This window comes from Chelonoidis abingdonii, chromosome 4, assembly GCF_003597395.2.
Source record: "Chelonoidis abingdonii isolate Lonesome George chromosome 4, CheloAbing_2.0, whole genome shotgun sequence".
NCBI lineage: Eukaryota > Metazoa > Chordata > Testudines > Testudinidae > Chelonoidis > Chelonoidis abingdonii.
The window spans coordinates 68,053,621-68,079,137 of NC_133772.1; the positions used below are offsets into that span (position 1 = coordinate 68,053,621).

Sequence of the window (25,517 nt, forward strand, 5' to 3'; positions counted from 1 at the left end):
AATATTGACAATGTTCTGGAGTGATTGCAAAGGTAAATTTATCTATATTTAACTTTGTCCCTGGAGACCACATCGCACAGAGCCCATGGTGGGAAGATTTTACTATTGCAAAATGAGGAAGACTATTACAAATGGTATATTTATCTCATGTTTATTATCAAAAGAACATAGTTAAACTATGATGTTGCGGTGTTTAATGGAAGGATACAGAGTGTGACACATTTAGGGAAAAGGAGACAATAAAGTGGTAGAGTTAATCATGGTAAAGTGTAAACAAGTATGTAAGCCTTTAACTGACTCTTTTGAACTGTAAATAGACTCCAGGATAGTGAGAATTTTAAACTTTTGTGAGTGTATGCGCACAGAAAGAGAAATGGCGTTTGAGGTCTCCACAGCATAGGCCCTGATTCAGCCAAGCATTTAAGCTTGTGCTTACCTTTAAGCAAGTGGTTAAGAGCTTTGCTGGATCAGGACATTTAGTGAGAGTGAGAACCAGAAAGTGAAACTGAATGTAAACAGAAACTGACACTGACTGGTCTAATCTCATTAGAGACCCAGGTAATTAAGGCATAAAAAGTAACTAGTTCAATTAACATAATGGTAAAAAGTGAAGTGCTAGTCCTTCAAATATGAAAATTATGTACATGCTTATGATTATCCCTTTGGACTGCTTGCATGGGTAAAGTTATGTACAAGCTAATATATATAGTGTGATGGGGCAAGGCCAGATGTCTACAGTAAAGTACTGAGCAACAGGTATGTTAGCCCCAGGCTAAACAAATCCCTAGTACCCTGGTAACCAAATGGCAGTTGCTCCAGGTTAATCAAGGCACCTGGAGCCAATTAAGATCTTTCTAGAAGGCAGTAGAGAGAGCTACTTTAATTAGAACACCTGCAGCCAATCAAGGCAGGCTAATCAGGGCACCTGGCTTTAAAAAGGAGCTCACTCCAGTCAGGCAAGGAGGAGCCAGAGGAGAAGGAGCGTGTGTGAGGAGCTGGGAGCAAGAAGGCAAGGAGCTGAGAGTGAGAGAGTGTACTGCTGGAGGATTGAGGAGGACAAGCATTATCAGACACCAGGAGGAAGGTCCTGTGGTGAGGATAAAGAAGGTGTTTGGAGGAGGCCATGGGGAAGTAGCCCAGGGAGTTGTAGCTGTCATGCAGCTGTTACAGGAGGCACTATAGACAGCTGCGATCCACAGGGCCCTGGGCTGGAACCCGGAGTAGAGGTTGGGCCCGGGTTCCCCCCAAACCTCCCAACTCCTGATCAGACACAGGAGGAGCTGACCCAGACTGTGGGTTCCACAAGAGGGGAAGATCACTGAAGTGAACAAATCCGCCAATAAGTGCAGGACCCACCAAGGTAGAGGAGGAACTTTGTCACAATAGGCATTATTCTAAATAGAATCCTAAAGTCCTCACTTGGTTTTGTTCACTAATTACTTCCTTGATTTCAATCACTGTTTTGCCTGAGTAAGGGCTTCCGGCTTTTGGCCACTGTCTTTTTATTATTCAAGGTAACATACTTTTTTTTATCATCAGATATAAGAAGATATAAACCTGGGTCCAATCTTGAACCAAAATGAACCTCACACTTTAAACTTGAGAAGAGTTCAGTTTATTTGTGTTAATTCTTGCATGCCTCTGCACTGCCTGGTGTGTTCCTCAGAAATGGAGGTTCCAAAATATTGCCAGGAAATATAGTGCAGTGTTTCTGACCTCTCTGAAATTGAGAAGTAATGAAAATCTGATCAAAGGTTTCATGAGATCTACAGTGTGACTTCCAGGCAATTTTATTCAACTAAATATGTAATGACCAATGTCTGAATTGTTTGAGTTTGGCCCATTAGTCACTCATGCTCTTGACACTGGTGACCATGCAGTGACGCAGAGCAACTAAAAGGACAGAAAAATATCCTTTCCAAAATGGTCATGTAATTCTATGATTTTAAACTGTAGAGTAGAATATCATGTGTACCGGAAGGACCATCTTGGTCTTACATCTCTATGGATCAATCCAATCTTTTTTGCTAAATCCACACTAATTGATGTGAGAATTTTGATGGTTAAAGTAGAAAAATCCTGTTGCCTTCTAGAAAATGTGCAAGCTGTTCTTTCAGAAAGAATCATATCTTGACAAAAAGGCATTTAATTAATCAACTTCCCTATTTTTCTTGTAGGTCTAATTACAGGTCTCCTATAAAGACTCTTGAATTGGGTCTGAATGGTATGCCTCTAATGCATACACCTTTTAAAATAGGCATTTTCTCCTAAATAAATGTAAGCATTAATGACAAATGTGCAGTTAGAAGCCCTAGGCTGAAGTTCTTTATATATGCACAGAGCAGATGCAGAAGGCGAGATAGTTGCTAGGCTTGAGAGACTGACTCAGCATCCATAGCCACTGAACGGTGGCTGTGTGAGGCAAGCTTGGATTGCTGTGTCTCTTTCTGTATCAGCACTGTGCATCAAGAATTTCAGTCTAGGCCTCGGTTTGAGATAGTGGCTCAGCATCCTTAGCCTCTCTTCGAAGACTGACAGCGAGGGTGCCAGATGCAATGGAAATAACTGTTCTTAATGTGCTTTAATACTAGGTTCCTTGGTATAGTGCAGAAGCATATGTGTGAAAAAGATGACTTCTATTTGTAGAAAATACAGCAAGATGACAAAGATGAGCCAATTACTGTTTGCTATTCAGATCAGTAATCCCATTAGTCAATCTGACTACATCCATGAGAAAGGTAAGCAGAATTTGAGCTGATTATATAAAATGTAGAAAAACCAATCAAAATTTGAACCAGCCTTCCTTTGGATGGCATGTGCTCTTTCATCAGTCTCTTCTGGGATAATGCATGTTCTAAACTGTCATAATGAAGATGGCAAGGACAAATAAAATGTAACTACAGGACCAGATCTTGTGAACAAAGTTCCCATTGACTTTAGCTGAGCTCCCACTAGAATCAATGGCGGTTTTGCCTGACTTAAGGACTGCAGGATTTGGCCTATATTGATTTGTATGCATGTGCTCAGAGGTTCACTGAATTGCAAAAATATAAATTCCATAAATGTGCAAGACTCCGTCAAACATAGGGATATTTTCCACTGCTGCTTTTCCAAGCATGCTACATTTAGTTTTCACTCATGAAAACCACCATCTTATACTACACAAATGCTTTCCTCTTCACTAATTTTTGGGTGGGAGAGGTTTGAGGTTTGTTTTACTGCATCGTGAAATAGTTTGTGCTGTTTTATTCTCTTACCTGGTTGATGTGATCACAAAAAGTCCATTTAGGGCTAAGCTTTTTGCTTCCATTTCTAACAGCAATGTTATGATGGAGATACATTAATTCAAATATATTCAGCAAGGACTAATGCAGAGATATAAAAAAATCTTACTATAATCCACTTGCATCAGGGCTTTCATTTTATTCTGAGTAACAGGTCAGGGTCAGCCACCTTCTCAAACCAAGTGACCTTTTATAGACGTGATATTCCAGGCCAATCCCCAATTTGTGTCTCTGGAGAACTGTTAAATCTCCTAGCCTGTCTTCTTTATTGAAAAATGGTAGATTTTGGGCATGCCTTTAACTAGTCATGCAAAATATCTAGTAGTAACTTCCAAAAGTATGGGTTCCTATATTTAATTAAACAGTCTTCCCTCAGGAAGGAGAAGGGGGAGCGTATTGAGACCATACCTGAACTGTCCCCCGGACAGAACAACAAAACTGAGTTGGATGTGGACAAACTTGTTACTATGAAATACTGGAATTGGGCTGGGTTTTTTAGATGGTTCAAGGGTACATGCTGAAGGATAGTGTCTACTGCAATGATACAAAGGCCTCATTTTAAGCATTAAGGCAGTACTGTGATAGAAATAATCATGGGGATAGAGGTGTGTGGTTTTATGTATTTATTTAGGCATGTTAGTTTTGGGGGAAGAAAGGTCAAGTTTTAAATATTTAGTCTCTTTAGTGTGCAATTGTCATGCTATGTCCACCATCTTTGAAGTCTTGTTTACTGCTGATTTGGTTCTTTAATATGTGTGAGAATTGTTAAAAGTGTTGCTACATCTGTGAACCAATAAAAACGACCTAAAGAAGTGGAATTTAATTATTTTAATATGTAAGCTGGGGTTTCCAAACGAGCCTGAGGTAGTTTAGAACACAATTCCAATTGCATGTCAAGGGGATTTAGGTACCTTTACTCCCTGACGCTCCTTTGAAAACAACAGTCAAACCTGGATTAAGGTGGAGGATTCAGGGTCTCTTTTTGCAGACTCCATTCAAGAGCTGAAATAATATCACAAATAGTGAACATAATTTTATGCATTAGCTTATCTTTAAAGGTAAGAAAGAACTCCATTTTTCCAGATTGTCTGTACCAAATGACTCCCTAGAGGTAACTAGTGAGCAGAATTGTTTCTAAATAGGGTGTTCAGTAAAGTTTTTTTTTTAAAAAAAACTTCAGTTATTGTAGGTTGATGCAGTTTACCAATTACATTTATGTTTTTCTGTTTTAAATTTAAAGAATTATAATGGGGAATTAGAGGTCCCAGAAGGTTAATGGAATGGGTTTGAACCGTCTAATATGTAAAAGGCTTTGTATCAACTCAGAAGTGACCAAAAATGTATGATTTGTAATTAAATAGGAATCCAGCAGTGATCCATTTATTCTGGGGAATTTGTAAGAAACTTTGTACAGTTCTATTACCTCCAAACTCCGTGATACTGAACTGGAAAGAGATTTTAATAGTGCCTTCTCTGAAAAATACGTTGTCTTATTGTTGACATAGCAATACTAGTTTGTCCATATTACTGAGGTTTTAATGCCATTCCACAGGGAAACACTTCTAGAAATTAAAAGGTAATATGACACAGGGGTTGCAAAGTTTCTACTCATTGTTCTGCTGATGTTGTCACTATCATTGATATGAGAGTCCTCACAAAGTTACCAGCTGTCTTTTACGTAAGTTATGCACTTAAAACATTAATATGACCTATAAAGACCATTCAATGCTTTAACACCCCCCCCCCACTCTCAAAATTATAGACTTGCTCAAAATATACTAGTGTGTGTTTCTTTAAGGCAGCTCAGCATTCAATAATGGGTTTTGTGGTGCTGTACCCAATTAAATGTATTGAGGGGTGGGTAAAGTATGTATTAACATTTTTCTTCAGTAAAACAGACTGTTGTGTTTTACAAGGTAAGTTAGACTTACCTATTCATTACTGTTGCCTAGGAGTTACATTCATTTCAACACCTTTCAGTTGTTTTGTTTTTTTTCTGGTGTGTGAATTTAATATTAATGCACCACTTCCACCTACTAAAGTTCCATGTGGCATGTAGTTTTCACATACAAGTCAGCCAGAGTATCTTGGTCCTTATTGCATCCCCTTATTATTTCTGGTCCTCTCATAATTCCATCATGCTCCAGGTGAAATAACTCCCATTTGTTCTAATGAAACCAGGCACAGGTCATTCAGAAGGAGCTGCCAATCCTGTAGTGGTTTTGTAATTTGAACAAATAGGGACTAGGTTTGGACCATAACAGCTAAACTCTTAAGTACTTTGACCTAAGCCAGGATTTGGACACAGTTGTCTAAAGGTGAAAGACTAGAGCACTGCTTCACTATCTTGCATCCTTGAATATATACACCTTGTCCCACTTTTGAAAGTTCTCTATCTATAGAATGCACTTCTTTGTATTACAGATTTTAAGACGAGAAGGAATTTTATGATTATCTAATCTGACCTCCTGCATAATACAGGCCAAACTTAGAAATATCTCCTTTCAGGTATGTAGTTCCAAAATTCCTGGTTGCGCTTATTTGCTTCTGTAGGGCTACTTGTGAAAATATAGTTTATTCATGTGAATAAAGTTTTGCAGGGTCAAGCCCATCGGTATAGCACAGGAAACTTCTACATTGTAAGAGAAATTTTTGTTTTGAGTGGTTTAGGAGATGTGTTAAATGAATTTGCAACTTTAATGTTCTTATAATGTATTTTTGGATGAAATATCAAAGTTAAGCAATGAAAAGTTAGGAAAAGCCAGATTTAATGTCTCCTGTGCAACCTAAATTCAGCCCCCTTATGTCTATGCACTATGATAGTCTTTAATTTCTAGTTTCAAGTCCTATCTCCAAAGTATGAAGACATTAAAACTTCTCAATGAAATGGTGGTAAGAATTTATTTTTTTACATGGGCAAAACATATTTCTCCTAACCTGCTTTTCAACAGCTGAACTGTTTTAGCTGAAATTTTCCCAAAAAATCTGCCTTAAGCAGATACGCAGCATATGACATTTCAACCCAAATGGTTTACATTCTCATAAAGCATATATACTACTGAAAAACAGGGTCTTACAATGAAAAGTGGTGGATGACCTTAACTATAGACATTGCTACCTATATGGAACTAGCAACATGATGAAACAAGTGTATGTTTTGTTTCTTAGGAAATATTTTCCTGTTTGGTAGACAATATATTGGTGATATGGCATACAGTGAAATGTATTGATAAGTCTGTACGTCTGCTATGTCCACAGAATGTGCTGTATATCTGTATATATAGTATATTTAGATTATTCTTTTTTAAAAAATCAGTCCCTATACATCTATCTTAACCATCATGCTCCTAAATTTTCTGGTCATAAAAAATCATGAACAGGCACAATCAAGTATAGATATTTAAACATAAAAGATATTTTAAACTTTCTATGATAGTACAGTCAACAGGAGCTATGACCCAATATTCTCAAGGTACTTTTCCAAGGTTAGCTACTTTATTATCTACTTGTAGTGTGATAATGCCTAGACAGAGGTCCCAGAAAGGGGACCAGTTCTTGTCCAAGGTAACTATGAAGATCAATTAAATTAGGTGCACATTATCCCTAATATACAGATAGGGAAATTGGGGCAAAGAAATTTGCTTTGCTTTACAACTGACCAGAGTCAATGGCATGACCAGGAACAGAATCCAGAACTGCTGACCTGCAATTCTGTTCTTTCATCACTAGACCTCATTCCCTTTATGTTGTAGCTTTAAAAGTATTACTTCTAAACTTGGTATCTATTTATGCAATACCACGTATTGCCTATATAAATTCTTCTGTAATGAGTATTGGCCTCTTCCGTGACATTCATAATCCATTTCTATAAAAGGAATCAGCTCTAGTAGTACAAGAAATAAATGTATGAAAAGACTTGACAATCCTGATACACGCATTTTAATAGCATAATGGATTAAAGAGTAATGATTCCTTTATTTTATTGATGTATGCACAACTCACGGTACACACTTGGTCAGAGTTTTGTGGGAAAACAGGGTGTCAGTCTGAATTCAGTAATGGTCACATAAATACAGGTTTTTGTACTAACAAAGTTTTAGAATGATTAGCTGGAATTAAGAATGAAAACAATACTGTAGGAGCACTCATACGTGATATAAGCAAAATGAATCATTGTACCTCTCTGGCTATCATGGGCATTAATTTCACTGCTTATAGAATCCCATAAATTACATGGCACTTGTAAGTAGCAAATCCTACTTTAGGATTTACTGTCTGCATCTACTTTAGCAAATGAAAGGAGATAAAAATATTGGGTCAAATTTATCCCTGTTGCAACTCAGCTGAAATCAATGGACTTACACTGAGTATAAACACAACCCATGTTAATCCAGTCTACCTTTAGTGTTTTAGTCCTCTGGAGGGTGAAAATTCATTCACAGAATGAAAAGTATTGCCAAAAATGAAATATTTGGTATTATGTCTGTGACAGGGCCAGGACTGAAGCCCATCATTGGATTAAAACATTTCCAAAGCGTAGCTGTATTCTGTCCTTTTTCATAAAGTAAATATTCTGCTATCCCTGAGAAACTGCACTTAAAAGCAGAACTCTTTTTCTTGCAGTGAGGTGAAGGCTAATTACTAAAGTATAGTAGAAATGAAAGAGTGACCAATAGTCAGCTACCTGGATTTCCAATTAAAATATGACCTACTGTATTTGTCTGTACAGAATACATATGTTAGACTTTCTGGAGTGATGCTGAAGAAGTCATGAACCTGCATTTTTCTCACGATGGATGGGATAGATTGTGTAGGGGTGAGTCCTACTGTATTTATAGCCCCAGTTCTCCAAAAAAGTCAACATCTCCTCCTTTCAGTTACATAGCTACATAGGCAATATTGATGCCATCTTTAACTAAGATTAGGTAATAAGGGTCAAATGCAGAAATCTTTAAGAGTTGTGACTGGGTATTAAAGCTGCTTTTTGAGGGGGGAGGGGGAGGGTCCTAACTAAGAACTTCAGAATTTGCCTTCAGGAATTGTTGTAATAGACCAGAGAAGTACTCTTGCTGTACTTGACATATAGCAAGAATTAGCGTTTTTTGCAAAATTTTGGTAAATGTGTTTTTGCAAAGTGTAACCAAAACACTAAGTTTCTTATAGCTCCAGTCAGAACAAGCTTGTTTCCCATATTCTCAGAACTACTTCATCTCTCCATTTTCTTATCTCTTCTAATTATACCTTTAATATGACTCTATTATGCAGGCAAAATTGGAGGAGACTTTAGCTCCTGCAGTCTGAATTTCTTCAGAGGAAGAAACATCCTTAATGGATAAGTTATCCAAAAAACACTAACAAAGACAGTGAGATACTAGGTCCTTTGGTTGAAAGTAGACGCCCAGTCATGGTCAATGCAGTCTGTAGCCTAGGACTGCTCCTAGATTCTTTTCTCAGTGACATGAGGCTTCCATATAGCAGCACCAGAGAATAATGCTTTCTACCATCCCTAGTTAGCTAGGAGCTCCATTCCATCCTGGTGAACAGTGACCTGGCCTCAGTTATTCATGCCTTTATCAATTCCTGGCTGAAATATAGCAATGTGATAAACCTCGGCATGAAGCCTTCAGCACTTAGGAAAGTGCAACTAGCACAGAACACGGCAATGCATCTCCTCAGCAGCACAGGCTACCCTCGCTCATTAAACTTGTGCTATGTTCTCTGTACTGGTTTCCCATTGAATATCGCTTCAAGTTCAAGATCTCAGTCCTTATTTTCAAGGTGGCAATGGTCTGGGCCTAGGATATCTAAAAGATTGCCTAAAGCTCAGGATGAAGACTCTGTTGGACAATCATGTTCCTCTAGCACAATGGAACTCCCTACATTAAGGGTAATACTCATCTGTGCAGGAGTTAGCACTTTTTCAAAGACCACCCCAAGTTTGTGGACCACCCCACAAGAATTGAGGACCATCACAATCCTCTCAACCTTCTGCTCTAAGAGCAAGGCACAGTTCTTTGACCTAGCCTTCTCTAAGATAAACATGTAGCAACATGTGTATGTTATAAAAATAAATTCCATAATAACATTCTACTGAACACACTCATCCCTCTGGGGACTGGATAAGAGAGCAAACGTGATGGATGTTAGTCACGTCGCTTAATAAACTACTGGAAGGCATTCAGATAATGTGGTGAGCATGATATAAAAATCTATATAGATTAAAATGAAATTAGTGCAAAATACACCAGATTCTGAGAGGTGCAACACCCACAGTTCTCATTTTCTCCCAGTCCCATGGAGAATGAGAAGAGACACCTCATGAGGCAATGTCACGGTTGTAATTTTCTCATAGGACTCTCCTGGACAGCCATATAGTGACTCTGTAATAACATGCTAGAATCTTTGAAGGGGAATCCCCCTAGAACGGAAATATCTTTAGAAGGAGCATCTCACTAACTAAGTTCAAGTCTGTGGGAAATTATGATGCTATGAGCTGTTCTTCTAAACTAGAGAGGAATGATATTTATTTTTAAATTATGGTTTATTCTTGGCAACTCCCCCATGGTGACTTTGTCCCAAAAACAAGACCTTTATGAGACTCTCAGGAGCTGGAAACCCCATTAGCAGTATTTATTCAGTAGACTTGACAAAGACAAATCTGGTTTTATAACTTTTCTCCTCCCACCCAGCTGTTCTTTTCCCTCCTCATTCCAGAGCAGTTACTATCTGTTAATATTAATAACCACTCTGTAGAGATGGAAGGAATAAATCTTCCAAATGAAGAGAAGATCCACTGGAAAGCAGCCCTTTATCTGGACAACCTGATAGATGGCACCAGATTTTATAGTTTTGAAATATTTTCTATTTTTTGTTTTTGTAGGATGGGGCATAAGGCAATGTTGTATGTAGGCATGCAGAAAACTTTGCTAATCTGAGTGCATTGTGTATGTTGTGAATGTATGCATATGTACATACAGACTATGAAGTTACCTGTAATTATGTATACAGTAGATTAGACCATTTTCTCTCTCTCGCCACTGAACACAAGGTGCATCTACTCTCCAAAAAGTGACTGTAAAATTGTGGTGTTTCATGTTAATGACTCAACAATTTCAGTATCAAATGTATTATCAATTTCAGATTTTCAATATCAGAGGTCCCCCCCACACCTCACTGCCAACTCTTCAACCTCAATCTGAGACTTTAGAATCAAGTTTGATTCTATTCTTAATTGTACATAATAAAAAATGTTTGCAGGCCAACTTGTGCCTCCGTGATATCTACGCAGACCCATTTACGTTAACAAGGTTGTATAGATTGGAACTTGGCAAACTCTTCTGTTGATTATGCACAAAAGAAAACCGGATCCAGCTCACAATATTGTATTGGTTTGGTTCTGCAGAGTTAGCAGTAGAAAAGAGCAGAAAAATCTTTAGTGGTTTAAAGGCGGGTATAATTCTGAATGCATGTGTAACCCACACACCTCTTGGGTATGGCGTTCTCTCTCATCTAGTGGCACCAAGATCACTTAGCAAAAGACAGATATTAACGAGTCTGCTCTACAGCTTTAGCTAAGAATCAGTTGGCTTTTAGCCCATGCAGTAGAGGCTTATAGACTGAGCTCCAGAGGTCCCAGTTTCGATCCTACAGGCAACCGGGGTCTGTCAACGTTACACATGCAGTAAGAAGTTGCCATTTTTACAGTCACTTTTTTCCAGAGTAGAATCACACTTCAGTGTGTTGCATGGTGTGCTCACAATTGTATTGGTAGTATGCATGCAATAACCAGGCTTTTATGCCTCCTAGTGATATTTCCCATCAGCACCAACAGTTCTTTCAAAAGAAACTGACAAATGGACAAAATCTTGGAAATCTTTTTAATTATTCACAACATGTGAAACTTCCCCCTGTGCAAGGGGTCAGCAGAGAGACTTCACACACCACTTTAGTCCCTATATGGAGGGCTTAAGTAGGAATAAAATTGTGCATAGATCTTTTACTTGCCCTGTGCAGAAGGGGGGTTAATATCAATCCTGGTGATTACTTTGTGAATTCATCCTCTGGACCTCACTTTGGTATACAAACTAGAGATGGTCCTGAATCAGAACCCTGGAACTGAACTCTGGATTGGACATCCTATTTAATATGCACACCAAAACTCAGAGACAAACATTCCTGAGGCTGCAGGATTTGGCCCTAAATTACACATTTCACTATTCCAAATAATTACATTTCTGCTACAGTCATTGTATTATGTGGAAATTTGCATTTCATTTGAGCCTGAACCAAAAAACGTTAGTGTCCATATTCATCTGAGTTTGCAGCTCAAAGCTGTTGATAATCAGGTTGAATGGTATGAGTGGCTTACCTGTTTGTCTGTGAATAAGTAAAAGTTGTTCAAAACTGCTCTCTGTTAGAGTCCTATAAATGTAGGGCTAAAAGGGATCTTGATAGGTCTTCTAGTCCAGTCCCCTGCACTCATGGCAGGACTAAGTATTATCTAAACCAGGAGTAGGCAACCTATGGCATGTGTGCCAAAGGTGGCACGCGAGTGGATTTTCTTAAACATTTTAAAAACCTTATTTACTTTCCATACAACAGTAGTGTAGTTATATATTAGACTTATAGAAAGAGGCCTTCTAAAAATGTTAAAATGTATTACTGGCACCTGAAACCTTAAATTAGAGTGAATAAATGAAGACTCGGCACACCACTTCTGAATAGGGTGACCAGATGTCTCGATTTTATAGGGACAGTCCCGATTTCGGAGTCTTTTTCTTATATAGGCCCCTCTTACCCCCAACCCCCTGTCTTGATTTTTCACATTTGCTGTCTGGTGACCCTACTTCTAAAAGGTTGCCGACCCCTGATCTAAACCATCCCTGACAGGTATTTGTCTAACTTAATCTTCCAGTGACAGAAATTCCACAACTTCCTTAGGTTATTTGTTCTAGTGCTTAGCTATCCTTACTCTTAGGAAGCTTTTCCTCATGTCTAACCTGAATCCCCTTTGCTGCAATTTAAGCCCAGTATTTCTTATCCTATCTTCAGTGGTTAAGGAGAACAATTTATCACCCTCCTTTTTATGTACTAGAAGACTGTTATGTCCCCCTTTAGTCTTCTCCTGACTAAACAAACCGTATTTTTTTCAATCTTCCCTCATAGGTCATGTTTTCTAGACCTTTATTTATGTTTGTTGCTCTCCTCTGGACTTTCTCCATTTGTCCATATCTTTCCTGAAGTTTGCTACCCTGAACTGGCCACAGTGCTCCAGCTGAGGCCTTATCAATGCTGAGTAGAGTGGAAGAATTGCTTCTCAGGTTTTGTTTACAACACTCCTGCTGATACGTTCCGGAATGTTTTGGGTTTTTTTTTAACAGTATTACATTGTTTGACTCCTATTTAGTTTGTGATCCACTATAACTCCCAGATCCTCTTCTGCAGTCATTTCCCACTTGTTCATCACAGTGTGTGACCTGTCCATTTTTCTTGAACTAAACTTGGAAAGATACTATTAAATTTAGAAAAGGAGAAAGCAAGTTCATATTTTTACTTCACTTTAAAGATATTTTCTATTTTTCACATGAATCTGCAAAGCCTCCATAGTATCTAGCACTTAGTTACTTATTTTAGGCTCAAAATGGCAAAAAATAACATTGACTTCAATTGGAATAGAATCAGAGTCCCCCTCTTATAACTCCGTGGCCAGGCACATGCAGTGTTTTGCATCATCTCCATGATCTTCTATTACAAAGATAAAATAAAGATGTTGGTGCTTAGGCTAGGGAAACTGAAAGAAGCCTGATGAACTTTCTTTTACACACAGCCCTGTTATAGTTTGATTTGGTTTAAATAAAATGTCTTGTGGTGACTTGCTTCGGTACCTCTTTTTAGTAAAACCATCTCAAGCATTCCCTGCAACAACACCCAAAATTTCCAATACAGCTTTGATTATTTTGTATGTTTTTATTTCCGAAGGTGGAGAAAGCTACTAGGGACTAGACTGTTCTAGATTTGATTTTTGACAAAGAAGGAGGAACACTCTGAGAACTTGAAAGTGGAAGGCAGCTTAGGTGAAAGTGATCATGAAATGGTAGAGTTCATGAGTCTAAGGCAGTGGTGGGCAACCTGAGGCCCATCAGTGTAATCTGCTGGTGGGCCACCAGACAGTTTGTTTCCACAGCTGCCTGCATCTCCCAGTGGCCACGGTTCGCCATTCTCGGCCGAGAGGGAAGATGCGGGAAGCGGCAGCTAAAGTGTCCTTGGCAGATGTAAGTAGGGAGAGCTTATTTTACATCCTCCCTCATAGCATACTTTTTATGATTTAGTAGAGCTAGAACCAAGTCTTGCCACCCAACACATGTGCGGGCATTGGCATGTATCTTTGTAAGATCAGCTACTTCACTTATACAAATATCGTAACTGAGTTGGGAAGGTATATGGTGATTCATGTCTGAGTATCAGGGCAGGGCAGCGTTTTTAAATAACCAACCAAGAAAAAAGGATATGCAAACTTACATAAAGACCCTTACATAGTTTAGACTTCTAGTTATTGAAAGTTGTGTAATCAAAGGTAAATAGGTATCTTGACTATAAAGCATACAATTCCTTGGAAACAATTGTCCAGTGCATAAGTTTAACACAATGCTTGTCTAACAAATTTTTCCTTTATTGGACTGTAAGATTCATCCCCCTCATTTAAAAAGATCAAATAAATAAACTTTAGTTTATGAAATCTATGTTTGCATATAAAACTGTTCTGCTGTTCATTGTAAGATAACTTTGGAGACATGGACTGTGTTATTATATCACTTCCATTAAACATTGGAAGCTCATGCTTTTACAAAAAAAATCATACAAACATTCTTCTCCTGTTAATCCAAACAGAGAGGTTGTGAACTGTACCTCAAAACAGAACTTTTCAATCGTTCTCTTTACATATCAGTAGCACCAATATGGTATGCCAACTACAATGTAATGTAATTGTCGTAGAAAAAGAAATTGTTTAAGGCAGAATACCTTCTGCATATAGCTCAGAGGCATTTTTAACCAAAAAAGGTAATATAGCATTTCACTGTTTATAATAGCAACATGAAATACGATGTTTCAAGCTGTTAGAGAAAACATATTTCAACCTTTCCTGCCCATTTCCAAGTTTCTTTCTTTTTAAAAACTGGCTATGATTTTCTGACATATTTATAGACAATTCCATTTTTCACTTTCAAAACATTTTAACAAAGCTTCAGAGATGAACAAAATATCACCTGAGTTCTAGCACTTATATAAGAATTTCTCACACAGTTTGGAACAAATAAACATGTAAAAATCAATCCCAGTGACTGACAGAAAGTGGAACTAATTAAAAAGACCAAAACTACAGAGATCATTTTTTGAGACAAACATGTCTTTTCCTTGAAAACTTATTTCATTATTTATAACACGAGCAAGGTTACTGCTGCAGTGTATCATGGATAACATTAATACCCTGGAAGTGTTTATAAATGTTTGGCATTGCAATGTGTTGGTCATTACCATTACTGTAATAAGATGAATGTAAATGTAAGCTCTGCTCAGTGAATTTCAATCCAGTACTTTAGGCCTCTGTCTTACCAGTGTACCTACACTGACTTCAGTAAAGCTACTCTTTGATTTACACCAATGTAGACAGAGGAGAATCAGTCTCCATGTAGTTTTCATTAAATGTTTTCTTACATAATTCCATTGCCTATTTAACAATAATACATTAAGCTATTCTGTGGGTCTAGGGTCAATGTTGCAGGGTGTTGAGCACCCTCAATTTCCTTAGACTTTGCCTTGCATTAGATACTGGGCAACCCTTGATCAGGCCCTGACACAAGTCAGGCAAAATGCACTCTCAGAATTACACTATGCTGTTATGTTCCATTGTGATCAGAGAAATGTCAGTGAATTTCCTGCTGGATTGGGGAACAGCAGTTGAGTAAGTTTAGGATGAAAGAGTTGTCTTCCTCAACGTGGAAAAAATTCCACAGTCAATGTCATTAAAGAAAAAAACACTTTTTGAAGTAAAATTTTTTATCATTTAATCATATCACTGTCTGTTCGCAAACTTTGCCCTAGCCATGATAGGATGGCCTGTGAAGCTTGTCCTGAAGATGAAATACTCTAACCATTGTTGGCATAAGTCAATTGCAAATTAAGCTTACAAACTTGTTGTTCAAGAAATTCAAGGTATATTCCATTAGAACACTGAACTCCACCTTTATTTATCAGCATGTTTTTATTTTTTCCCCATTAACTTCCTGTTCATATAAATCAAGAGGGTCCAATTTTGACTATAAGTTTCCTTTTATTTCAAGCACATTGTAGCATCTGAAACTGGAACACGGGAACAGGAGACTGCAACTGCACCTTCCACTGCAGAATGTTCTTCCTTGCCACTGTTACCAAGTAAGGAAGCCGTTTGATTATACTACTGTGCATTAAACTGACTGAAATTTATTTCATTTTATAATTTTGATTCTTTAGTATATTTTAGAATCCAGTTTATCTGAAGTTTGTTAGATTGCTCAACAGTTCTGTAAAAATCAAATGTGCTCAGTAAGCATTACAATTTTTTTAAAAATTAAAGCATTAGAGGTAACAAGTTATAGAGCACAAATCTCTGCAGATCCAATTTTGGTTGATGTTAGTGGAAATTCTCTGTGCAAAACAAATGGAGAATCTGCAGCAGAGCTACACGCTGCAGATAACACCGCTATAGCAATGCTGCATGCAACAGTATAGATAAGAAAGACACATTGTGGACTGGAGAGCTTTGCCTTCAAACATGCGTTATTGGATATCAAAGCTTGTGTCCACAATATGTACACTATTAGAGGCTGCTTTTTATTAATGTGTTACGTGGTGTTCGATGAATTCAGGCCATTATTTTTCAAAGGACAAAACAATAGTCTTAGTTGGAAATTGAAAGTAAAATAGAAAGTGAATTTATGGTGTAACCATCAGACTTTTTTTTCAAACTTGTCATTTAGCAGATGGCTTAATAATACAGCTAGTCAAAATTCAGAATTTCCTTTCCAGAGGAAATTCTGACATTTTGAAATATGCTACAAATGGAAATGTTTGAAAATATTTGGTTTCAGGTCAATAAAACATTATTAAAATATTTTGTTCAGATTGTGATTTTATGTAAAATTACAATTTATAATACAACATAAAATACAACAAATTTTAAAACAAAGTTGAAACATTCTGTTCTGATAGGTTTGAAGTGTTCCATTTTTGACCTTATTGAAACTTTTTCAATTTTTTTCTAAGTGAAATTTCATTGAGACATGTTATTGCAGAAAGTTTTGATTTTGACACAAGAGTCTTTTCCAATGCAAATTTTTTGACAAGCTCTAGATAGTAAATTGAGTATCAAGTGTGGAATGTCTCGCTTCCTTAGAACATGTTCAAATCCCAACACAGTTGATTCATACTTCTGAGGTAGCTATATTACCGTGCAGTTTTGTTGCATGAGGATCGTATGGATGACCAGATGTTTTGTGTACATGAAAGATGTTAGGGCACTGTTTGCAATAGTAGATGCTTGCTCTGGTGTCCTTGATTCACCCCTCTCTGTTGTTCATTGTGTTGCCTTCTGATTGGATACCACCCAAAGCAGATGGTTGTCAGTGGTGTTGCACGTACATCTGCCTATAAAATGGCAAGGGATAAAAGTCCGTGATCAAATGTAAAATATCTGTAGTTGAGAAAGAGAGCATAATGGAAAGAAAGCAGCAGGAATCAAAGATATTTCACAGGGGAGAAAAACCTAAAGATAAATATAGAAACACCACAGCAAGTACTAACTGTAGACAAAGGATCAACAAAAACATAGAGGTATCAGTCCTGGGCTGAAGTAGAATAGGTAATGCCTTGCATTTGCTATAATCTAAACTATCTGTCCCAGTTGTAAAGTCTAGTGAATAAACTTATTCCAGTTCATAGGCCATGGAGTTGTGGGGAGGCACTTGGTTCATGGCCTGACTATTTTTTGGCTCAGCCAGACTCCAGTGGTGCTGTGACCCCAGTGCTACTCACTCAAATTTGGAAAGGGTAGAGGCTATTGGGCCAGGGGGTCAGTCTGCTGGAGGTGGTTGTGGGATGCCTGAGAGGGCAAGAGAAGGGTAAGGCAGGGGTGCAAATCTATGCCCCCACCCTTAAATGGTGTGCCACAGCCCTCACAGGTAGTAAGGTGACTGCTATTGGCTCAAGTGGTGCAGGCTGAGGGTAGTTCTGGATAAATAAGGAATATCATGCAATCATATAAGAAGGAAACAAGCTTTTGCAAGTGCAAGAACCTAATCACAAAATAGCTGAATCATGATCATATTAAGAGTAGTGTGTGCATGTATAAGCAGTGAAGGCCACTGATATTTTTGGAAGTAACAAGCCAAATTTTACTCCCTTTCTTCCTCCTTTAAGTACCAGCTTAACATTTCCAAACCAAATGCTTCCCCACTCCCCAATTTCTATCCCCACCAACAGTCTCATATTAAATAAGAGAAGGAGTGGAAGCTAACCTGCTTTGGATGTGTAAGCTCTACCCTTTAGTGACTGGCCCACAGGGATGATAGATTTTCTGCTACTGTCAGTTAGAGCAGAGCGGTCCTTCTCAATCAGGAGTATGTGTACCCCTGTGGGTACATGGAGGTCTTCCAGCAGGTACATCAACTCATCTAGATATTTGCCTCGTTTTACAACAAACTACATAAAAAGCACTAGCAAAGTCAGTACAAACTAAAATTTCATACAGACAATGACTTGTTTATACTGATCTAGATGCACTTAAATGTAAGTACAATATTTATATTCCAAATGATTTATTTTATAGTTTGTGGCAAAAATGAGAAAGTAAGCAATTTTTCAGTAGTAGTGTGCTGTGACACTTTTTTTGTATTTTTGTCTGATTTTGTAAGCAAGTAGTTTTTCAGTGAGGTGAAACTTGGGGTACAGAACAAATCAGACTCCTGAAAGGGGTACAGCACTCTGGAAAGGTTGAGAGCCACTGAGTTAGAGAACATCTCCTTTAGATCAAACGAGGCCTTTGTTTTTGGAGCTGCAAAAGTAGGGGTTTAGTTCCAGGTCTGCAGTAGTATTTGATTTTCCTAGTAATTGTGTCTGTCATGAAAGCGTGAATTCCTTACAATAGGTAAATATTTTATCAATGAGGAGGTCAACCTCAGAAAAGTTAACTGATTAATGGTCACGTAGCACGTCATTGCCAGAGCTAGGAAAGATCAGATCTATTGACTGCCACACCTGTGCTTTAGTCACAGAATCATTCTAAGTTTGCATGATGTTTGCAAGCCTATTGAACTGAAAGAATACATCGTACGCTTTCTTTTATGAGGGTTTATTTACAGTACCAGACAAGTTTTCTCAACCTTAAACTCTACTGGTAATTCTGTATAAAACAAGTCAACGACTAGCAAGTAATAGTTACAACTTAAGCTTGCCCTGTTTTATGAGCACAGGGGAAAAAAGTTTTGTGCAATTCAGTACATGGTGAAATTAGCATAGTTTTCTCAAAGGAAGTGGTGAAAATCCTTGCTTGGAACATTTTATAGGTAGACTGAATAAGGCATTAATATTAATATTACCTTTATTACAGTAGTGAATAATAAATGACTTGTTCATCTTCATATCTGAATCAGTTCTTAGTTAGAAAAATCTGTTTTTAAAACCTGTAACTCATCTACAAAGGGTTTATTCCTTTGAAAAATAGCTCAATCTCTGTTTGTATGGGCTAGGCAGACAGAGGGGTTAGACCAGGGGTTGACAGCCTTTCAGAAGTGATGTTCCGAGTCTTCATTTATTCACTCTAATTTAAGGTTTTGCGTGCCAGTAAACATTTTAACATTTTTAGAAGGTCTTTCTATGTCTTTAATATATAACTAAACTATTGTTGTATGTAAAGTAAATAAGATTTTTAAAATGTTTAAGAAGCTTCATTGAAAATTTAATTATAATGCAGAGCCCCCTGGACTGGTAGCCAGGACCCAGACAGTGTGAGTGCCACTGAAAATCAGCTTGCATGCTGCCTTTGTTATGTGTGCCATAGGTTGCCTACTCCTGGGTTAGATAATTATCCTGAGAATTACAAGGGCATATGAAACCCAGGGTATGGCTACACTTGAAATTTCAAAGCGTTGCCGCCGTAGCGCTGTGGGAGCGCTCCCGCGGCAGCGCTTTGAAGTGTGAGTGTGGTCGGAGCGGCAGCGCTGGGAGAGAGCTCTCCCAGCGCTGCATGTAAACCACATCCTCTATGGGTGTAGTGTGCAGCGCTGGGAACCGCGCTCCCAGCGCTGCCGCACTGATTACACTGAGGCTTTACAGCGTTGCATCTTGCAGCACTCAAGGAGGTGTTTTTTCACACCCCTGAGCGCGAAAGTTGCAGCGCTGTAAAATGTCAGTGTAGCCAAACCCCCAGCAAGGAAGAGAAAGCACCCAAAAAAGCAGGAAATAGTTAAGGACAACATTTCTAATGGTAGAAGTCAATGAGGAAAGTTTAGATTTTTTTAAAAAAATGTTAGAAACAAAAACATTCTGTCAAAGCTATTCCCAAAATCCTAAAATTCCAAAGATTGCTCCCTCCTCATTCATTACACTCAAATGTTATGTTGGCTCATTGAATATGAGTATCTTTTTATGAGCAAGAGTGGAAATAGCAAATAATTGGTAAGTGATCCTTCACATATGTAACTTCAGAACATGACACAGGATTGTGCTGTAGGATTGCAAGAATTAGGAAATCAAGGCATACACTGGGCATTCAGGGCTTTAATTGTCATTTTTCAGTTATATATCCTAGTATATTGCAAGGAAATGCTGCTTCATAACTCAGGATGACAGGTACAACTCTTGGACCATCCCACTGTAGGAGAAAAGTTTTAGAAGCCTGTGACACATCACTCAATGAATAGTTCCATACAGAACAGAACTGGTTTCAAGCTGAGTCATATTTGGGGAAGGAGGGGGTTAAGGTTTATATGTACTCAGTAAAATTCACCCCTGTGAAGAGGGACAATCCAAGGCCTAGTTATCTCTTATGTGCCACTGCTGCCCTGTTTTTGGAATTTTAATGGTGCATAGAGCTCATGCTGACTCTCAGCACTGAGATGAATTTCACTGTGGGTATGTGCATATGCACATGTAAAGAAGTGGCCTTGAATCCAAACTCCAGATTCAGGTTCAGAGTTGACAAATCAAACCTCCACTTTTAAAATGGGAAAGTTCAAATCTGAATTTACATTTCAGGCTCCCAAGTTTAAGAATGTTTGGAATTGCCTATAAAAGGAATGCAAAATTCAGATCTGGAGCTGACATTTGGACTGAGTTAACACCTAATCCTCCAAATTCCACTGCAGTTTTCATTTTAAAAAAAAAAAAGCACTTGCATATCCTTTGGGATCAGTGTTCTCACTCGTACATCCCTGGCATTCAACAATTTCTACTGAGATGTTAAAATAACTTCCCTACATTGTAAAATAAACTGGATTTTACCCTCTGTAATATGAAATTATTCCAATTCCACTAGCAAAAGAACCAGCATACGAGGCACATAACAAGGATTTTTGTTTTAATTTTTATCTAATAAATTAATAAGAGCATATTACATTGTCACCCTTTGTTCTCAAAATCATTTTCACTTTTAAAAGTGTGAAGATTTGCAGCAGGTTTCTCTAATTTAACATGCAGGAGAAAAATTTAATCATTCAACCTGCTCCACTAGCTTGCTGGTGCCCCCTTGTGTTTAAAAAAAACGGATAAATTTTGCCTGGTGCTTTTTTAATCCTTTTAAGAAGTAAACTTCATACAGTAGAACTTGAAATACTGCAGCCAGTTGAAAAATCTAATTTTAAGGGGGGAAAATTGAACATTTGAAGTTATTTCATTTTCAAGGGCTCAAAATGGGTCACGTTTGTTTTTCATAAATGTTTTAAATGTTTAAATGTTATGGAAAATATTGAAAATAAAAATTCATTTTAAAATGAAAAATTTGGACAGTGCTGAAAATTTTTTTCATGTTTAATAACTATTTTTCAAAGAATTTGTTTTACTATCTCTATTACAATGGATCTCTTGAACCAAAAATATTTGTTCCACTATTATAGAGGTATTTCATAGAGACATGATTACTAAAACAAAACTAGGTACCTGTGGAGTGAGATACTACGCAGTATAAGGTTGGCGGAAGCTTGCCCTGTATTCTTAATCAGAGAAGGCATGGTAAGCAAAGATTTATAAGACCTGGGGCCTGATTCTGATGTCATTCCCATATGTGCTATATAGGCATATAGAAATTCTCTGAGCCCAGAATCCGCACCTGTATTATACAAGTAGGTTTGTCTGTCCCTTACTTGCTTTCATACCTTGGGCAAGTCATTTAACTATGCTGAGATTTAGTCTCACCATCTGTAAAAGGAGATATTAACACTATGTACCTTTTTTTTAACAGCATCTTGAGATGAGTGTGAAAGGCTATAAAATGTACCCTGTATGTCTGTCTGTCTTTTGGCACCATAAAAATGTTGTTGTTCATAGCTATATAATATCAACTTAGTGGGTAATGACTACATTTTGTGTTTAGTCATGTAAACAGAGCTAGGAGAAGGGGAAAAAAACATGGCATTCAGGTCGCAGAACTAACACAAATGTATTTGGGAATTCTCCTCTGAGTCAGCAGCAGAATTGTCAAGCACACATTTGATTGGGACTGGGGTTAATGGCAGAAAATTACACCCATCGTATCTGTTGCAACTGAGGTGTCAGTGTGTAGTCCACATTGATTTAGAAGCATAGGATGACATGTCAACAGCATATCTACCAAAAGAGAAATACTAGACTGTGGCACAGCAATTGGAATAGTGAGGTGCGGATGCAGGTTGGATGGATGGCTCATGCAGCAAGTTCTAAAGGATGCCAAAATGCATTGTGCTTCAAAAGGGGACATTTTAAGGCAAATTTTGAAAGGGACCTCAGCCTGGCCACCATGTGTTCACAAGTTTGCTTGTGCAAGTACTGTAGTTTGTGCATGCATTTTTGAATACTATCATCTGTGGAAATATATGATGGTATATACACTGTTATCTGAAGCCCCTTACATTGAATTTTCATCTGTGGTTATTAGGACTTTCCTGTATATACATCTGACTGCTGCCCTGAAAGCAGCACATATTCTGAGAGAGGATTCATTAGTCCAGGCTTTTGACTGAGAATCCCAAGGAGGGTAAGATCCAAATGACCTATCTTCAGCTACCTTTCTTTAGAGGTAGAAGGTTGTTTATTTGAGTTCTCTGGGACAGTCTTCATGAAATTCCCAATCAACAGTTTAAGGCTCAAATGATCCATTTATTAAGGGTGTATGGAGAAGATGAGATTAAAACAAAATGGTCTGCTTGACACTTCTAGACTGAAATATGACAAATTAATCTAGATAGGTTCACCTTAAATTTAAATTATTCTTATTCATTTTTAACATGCTACTGCTTGTGTTGAAGCACGCTGTGTTGCAGATGCTGCACCAGGTGTATTAGTTTTAATTATGTAATGAGATATGTGCAGCATACTTTACACCATTGCTGATTGCTCACATGTGGTTGTGTATGTGCAAACACACTCTGCTCTTGCACTTTATTATAATTGGGAAACAATCATAGCATCATTATTTTATTTAGATTATACAAAGCATAACATGAATGTGCTCATCAAATACTCTTGGCACCTTTGATTAATTTTTTTAAAATATGCTAATATAAACAGACCTGTCAATTCCCCAATAATGCAACACATAGCGATGACAGAAATGACCAAAATTAATTGACTGACCACATAATCTTCAAATGTGTACACTCATCCAAACCCAACACTCATATCCTTATGTGATATTCAGTCCTGCTTGGGTCTATGTATTCTTCCTGGCTAAATTATTCCATATAGAAAGGTTTTGTTGTTGTTGTTTTGTTTTTTTCCCTTTGGGGCACAGACAACAGAGATATATAGGTAGGAGGACTGAAGAAGACTACACATCTGTTCCTTTAACTATCAGCACCATCCTTGCATCTGATTTCTGCACAGTTTATTCCCTTTTTTGAAGTAAACCTTCAGGGGCCATGCTTGAATTTGGCCTCATTTGTTTTTAACACAAGCGCTCTAGAGATGAATTATTTATATCAACACAGGTAAGACAAAGAGTCCTATGGCACCTTATAGACCAACAGAAGTATTGGAGCATAAGCTTTCGTGGGTGAAGTGGGTATTCACCCACGAAAGTTTATGCTCCAATACTTCTGTTAGTCTATAAGGTGCCACAGGACTCTTTGTTGCTTTTTATAGATCCAGACTAACATGGCTACCCCTCTGATACAGCTAAGACAACTGACTTAAAACAAGCCAGAAATATTGACAACAGTAGAATATAGTTAAGGATGAAACATGAATACTTCACTACTTATGGTTGACTGTAAATGGGTTTTGTAATACTTGCATGTTAAATACCAGGGGAAATAATTATTGTATTGGACCCCTATGGCACGAGTGGATGAATATAAAACATGTGATTGTTTCCTGAGACATTCTGTAACCATAGTGCATTTGGTAACATCACCCAGATCGTTTTGCAACATAGTGTATCTTTTTTATACATTTTGTAATGACCAGGTTCTGATAACCTTCACTCACATTGAGTAGCACTTTAGTCCATGAGTAGCCCTGTTGGTTTCAGTGGGACCATATGAATAATAAAATTGATGAAATCTGACCCTAAATTATTTGCTGTCTCTGCATCAAATGTGCCATTAAGTAATTGACACATGGGTAGGTAGGTGTTCTAGTGATTTTATTCCGTGATATGTAATAAAGGTGTATCAATGTTGAGCTGTATTTTTCTACCTTAAATCATTATAGTGGTGGCAAATTGCCTCTGATTTCAATGTAAACCAGAGAGGAAGTATAATTATAGATTAAGGCCAGAAGGAACTATTGTGATCAAATGATAAATGTGCATACAGGAGTGACTGCTGCTCTTATGCTGTTCATATAACTTTGATTATATGTATGCTACCGTCTTCAACTATCCATTTAACCAAACTGCTAAAGAGATGTACTAGAAGGAGCACTGAGAAGGTTTCATAATACCTGAAGTGGATAAAAGGCTTAACCTCTTTTCTATACTTTTTCCTTTCTTTTCGTTGTAAATTGTACAGTGATCTTAGGCAACATCACAGTGTGGAACAGCTCACTGAATTCAACATGCATCTCTGGAGAAGAGTATATTACAAATGTAAAAAAAAAAAATGCCAAAGCGCATAAACAAATACTCGACTCTTTTCTCCATATAATCTAAAGGGGGCTGAAGGAACTTTAGCTGTAATAAGAACCATAAAGGATCTTGCTTTCTAGGCTAAGGGGAACACTGTCTGCTTTTTCTAACTGGTACCTCAGTAGAGTCAGAAAGATAAGATTTAGAATGCAGCAGTGGCTGGCATAGGTAAAGCTTGCCATTCAGAACCTATATTTGGCGTTAGATTGTGACTTGAACTACACACCCATGCAAGGGAGTAAGAAGAGTCATAACTCTCCTTATGCTCTCTTACATAGACCTTAGGTCCAGGCATGCAGGAATAGGTGGCTATCAGTGGGTGGGATAGGGAGGGGGAGGGAAATAACAAGTGGCTTGGTGCCATCCCTCCCCCCACTTGCTAGTGCAGCTGGGCTGGCATGGGGTTTGCTATAATTTCCTTCCCTCCAGAGCAAGGAAGGAGCAAGAGGAATTGTGACTCAGAGGTGTGTCTGAGTCAGTGTCTGTCTGGCTACTCCCATGGCAATGCAGCTTATACATAACTTCTTGCAGTTAATCAAAATCTAGCCTTCAAAGTCCTCCCTGGACCCACAGAAGGCATTACACCCCACAGTATCCTCCTCAGTGGGAGATGCACTGAGTTCCTTTAGCTTCCTCAATGTCTCTTGAAAACTTTTACCAGTACAAATGCTAAAACTTGTACTAGTTACTGTTAGCCTTTGAGAAGACCCCAAATCTTGGCTGCTGTAAAGTGAGCAAAGTAAACACAAGTAATCCAAGGGAGAATGGGGTGTCAAATGTGTTGTGTGTAAGCAGATGCTATAAAATAATAATTTAGGCCCAGATTCTGCAAGCACTAATGATCATGCTTAATTTTAAGTATGTGAGAACTGTCGGGGGGGACT

At 38.0% G+C, this 25,517-nt stretch overlaps 1 long non-coding RNA gene across 2 annotated transcripts; it reads left to right on the plus strand.

The window, feature by feature from the left end:
- Positions 1 to 68: 68 nt before the first annotated feature.
- On the plus strand, positions 69 to 16,325 carry LOC142046652 (uncharacterized). 2 transcript variants are annotated; one of them, XR_012655658.1, is made up of 4 exons: positions 69 to 134; positions 2,592 to 2,738; positions 5,709 to 5,792; positions 15,623 to 16,325. It is a non-coding gene; the product is annotated as an uncharacterized LOC142046652 (long non-coding RNA). The 2 variants fall into 2 exon arrangements; XR_012655659.1 differs by lacking the exon at positions 2,592 to 2,738.
- Positions 16,326 to 25,517: the final 9,192 nt, after the last annotated feature.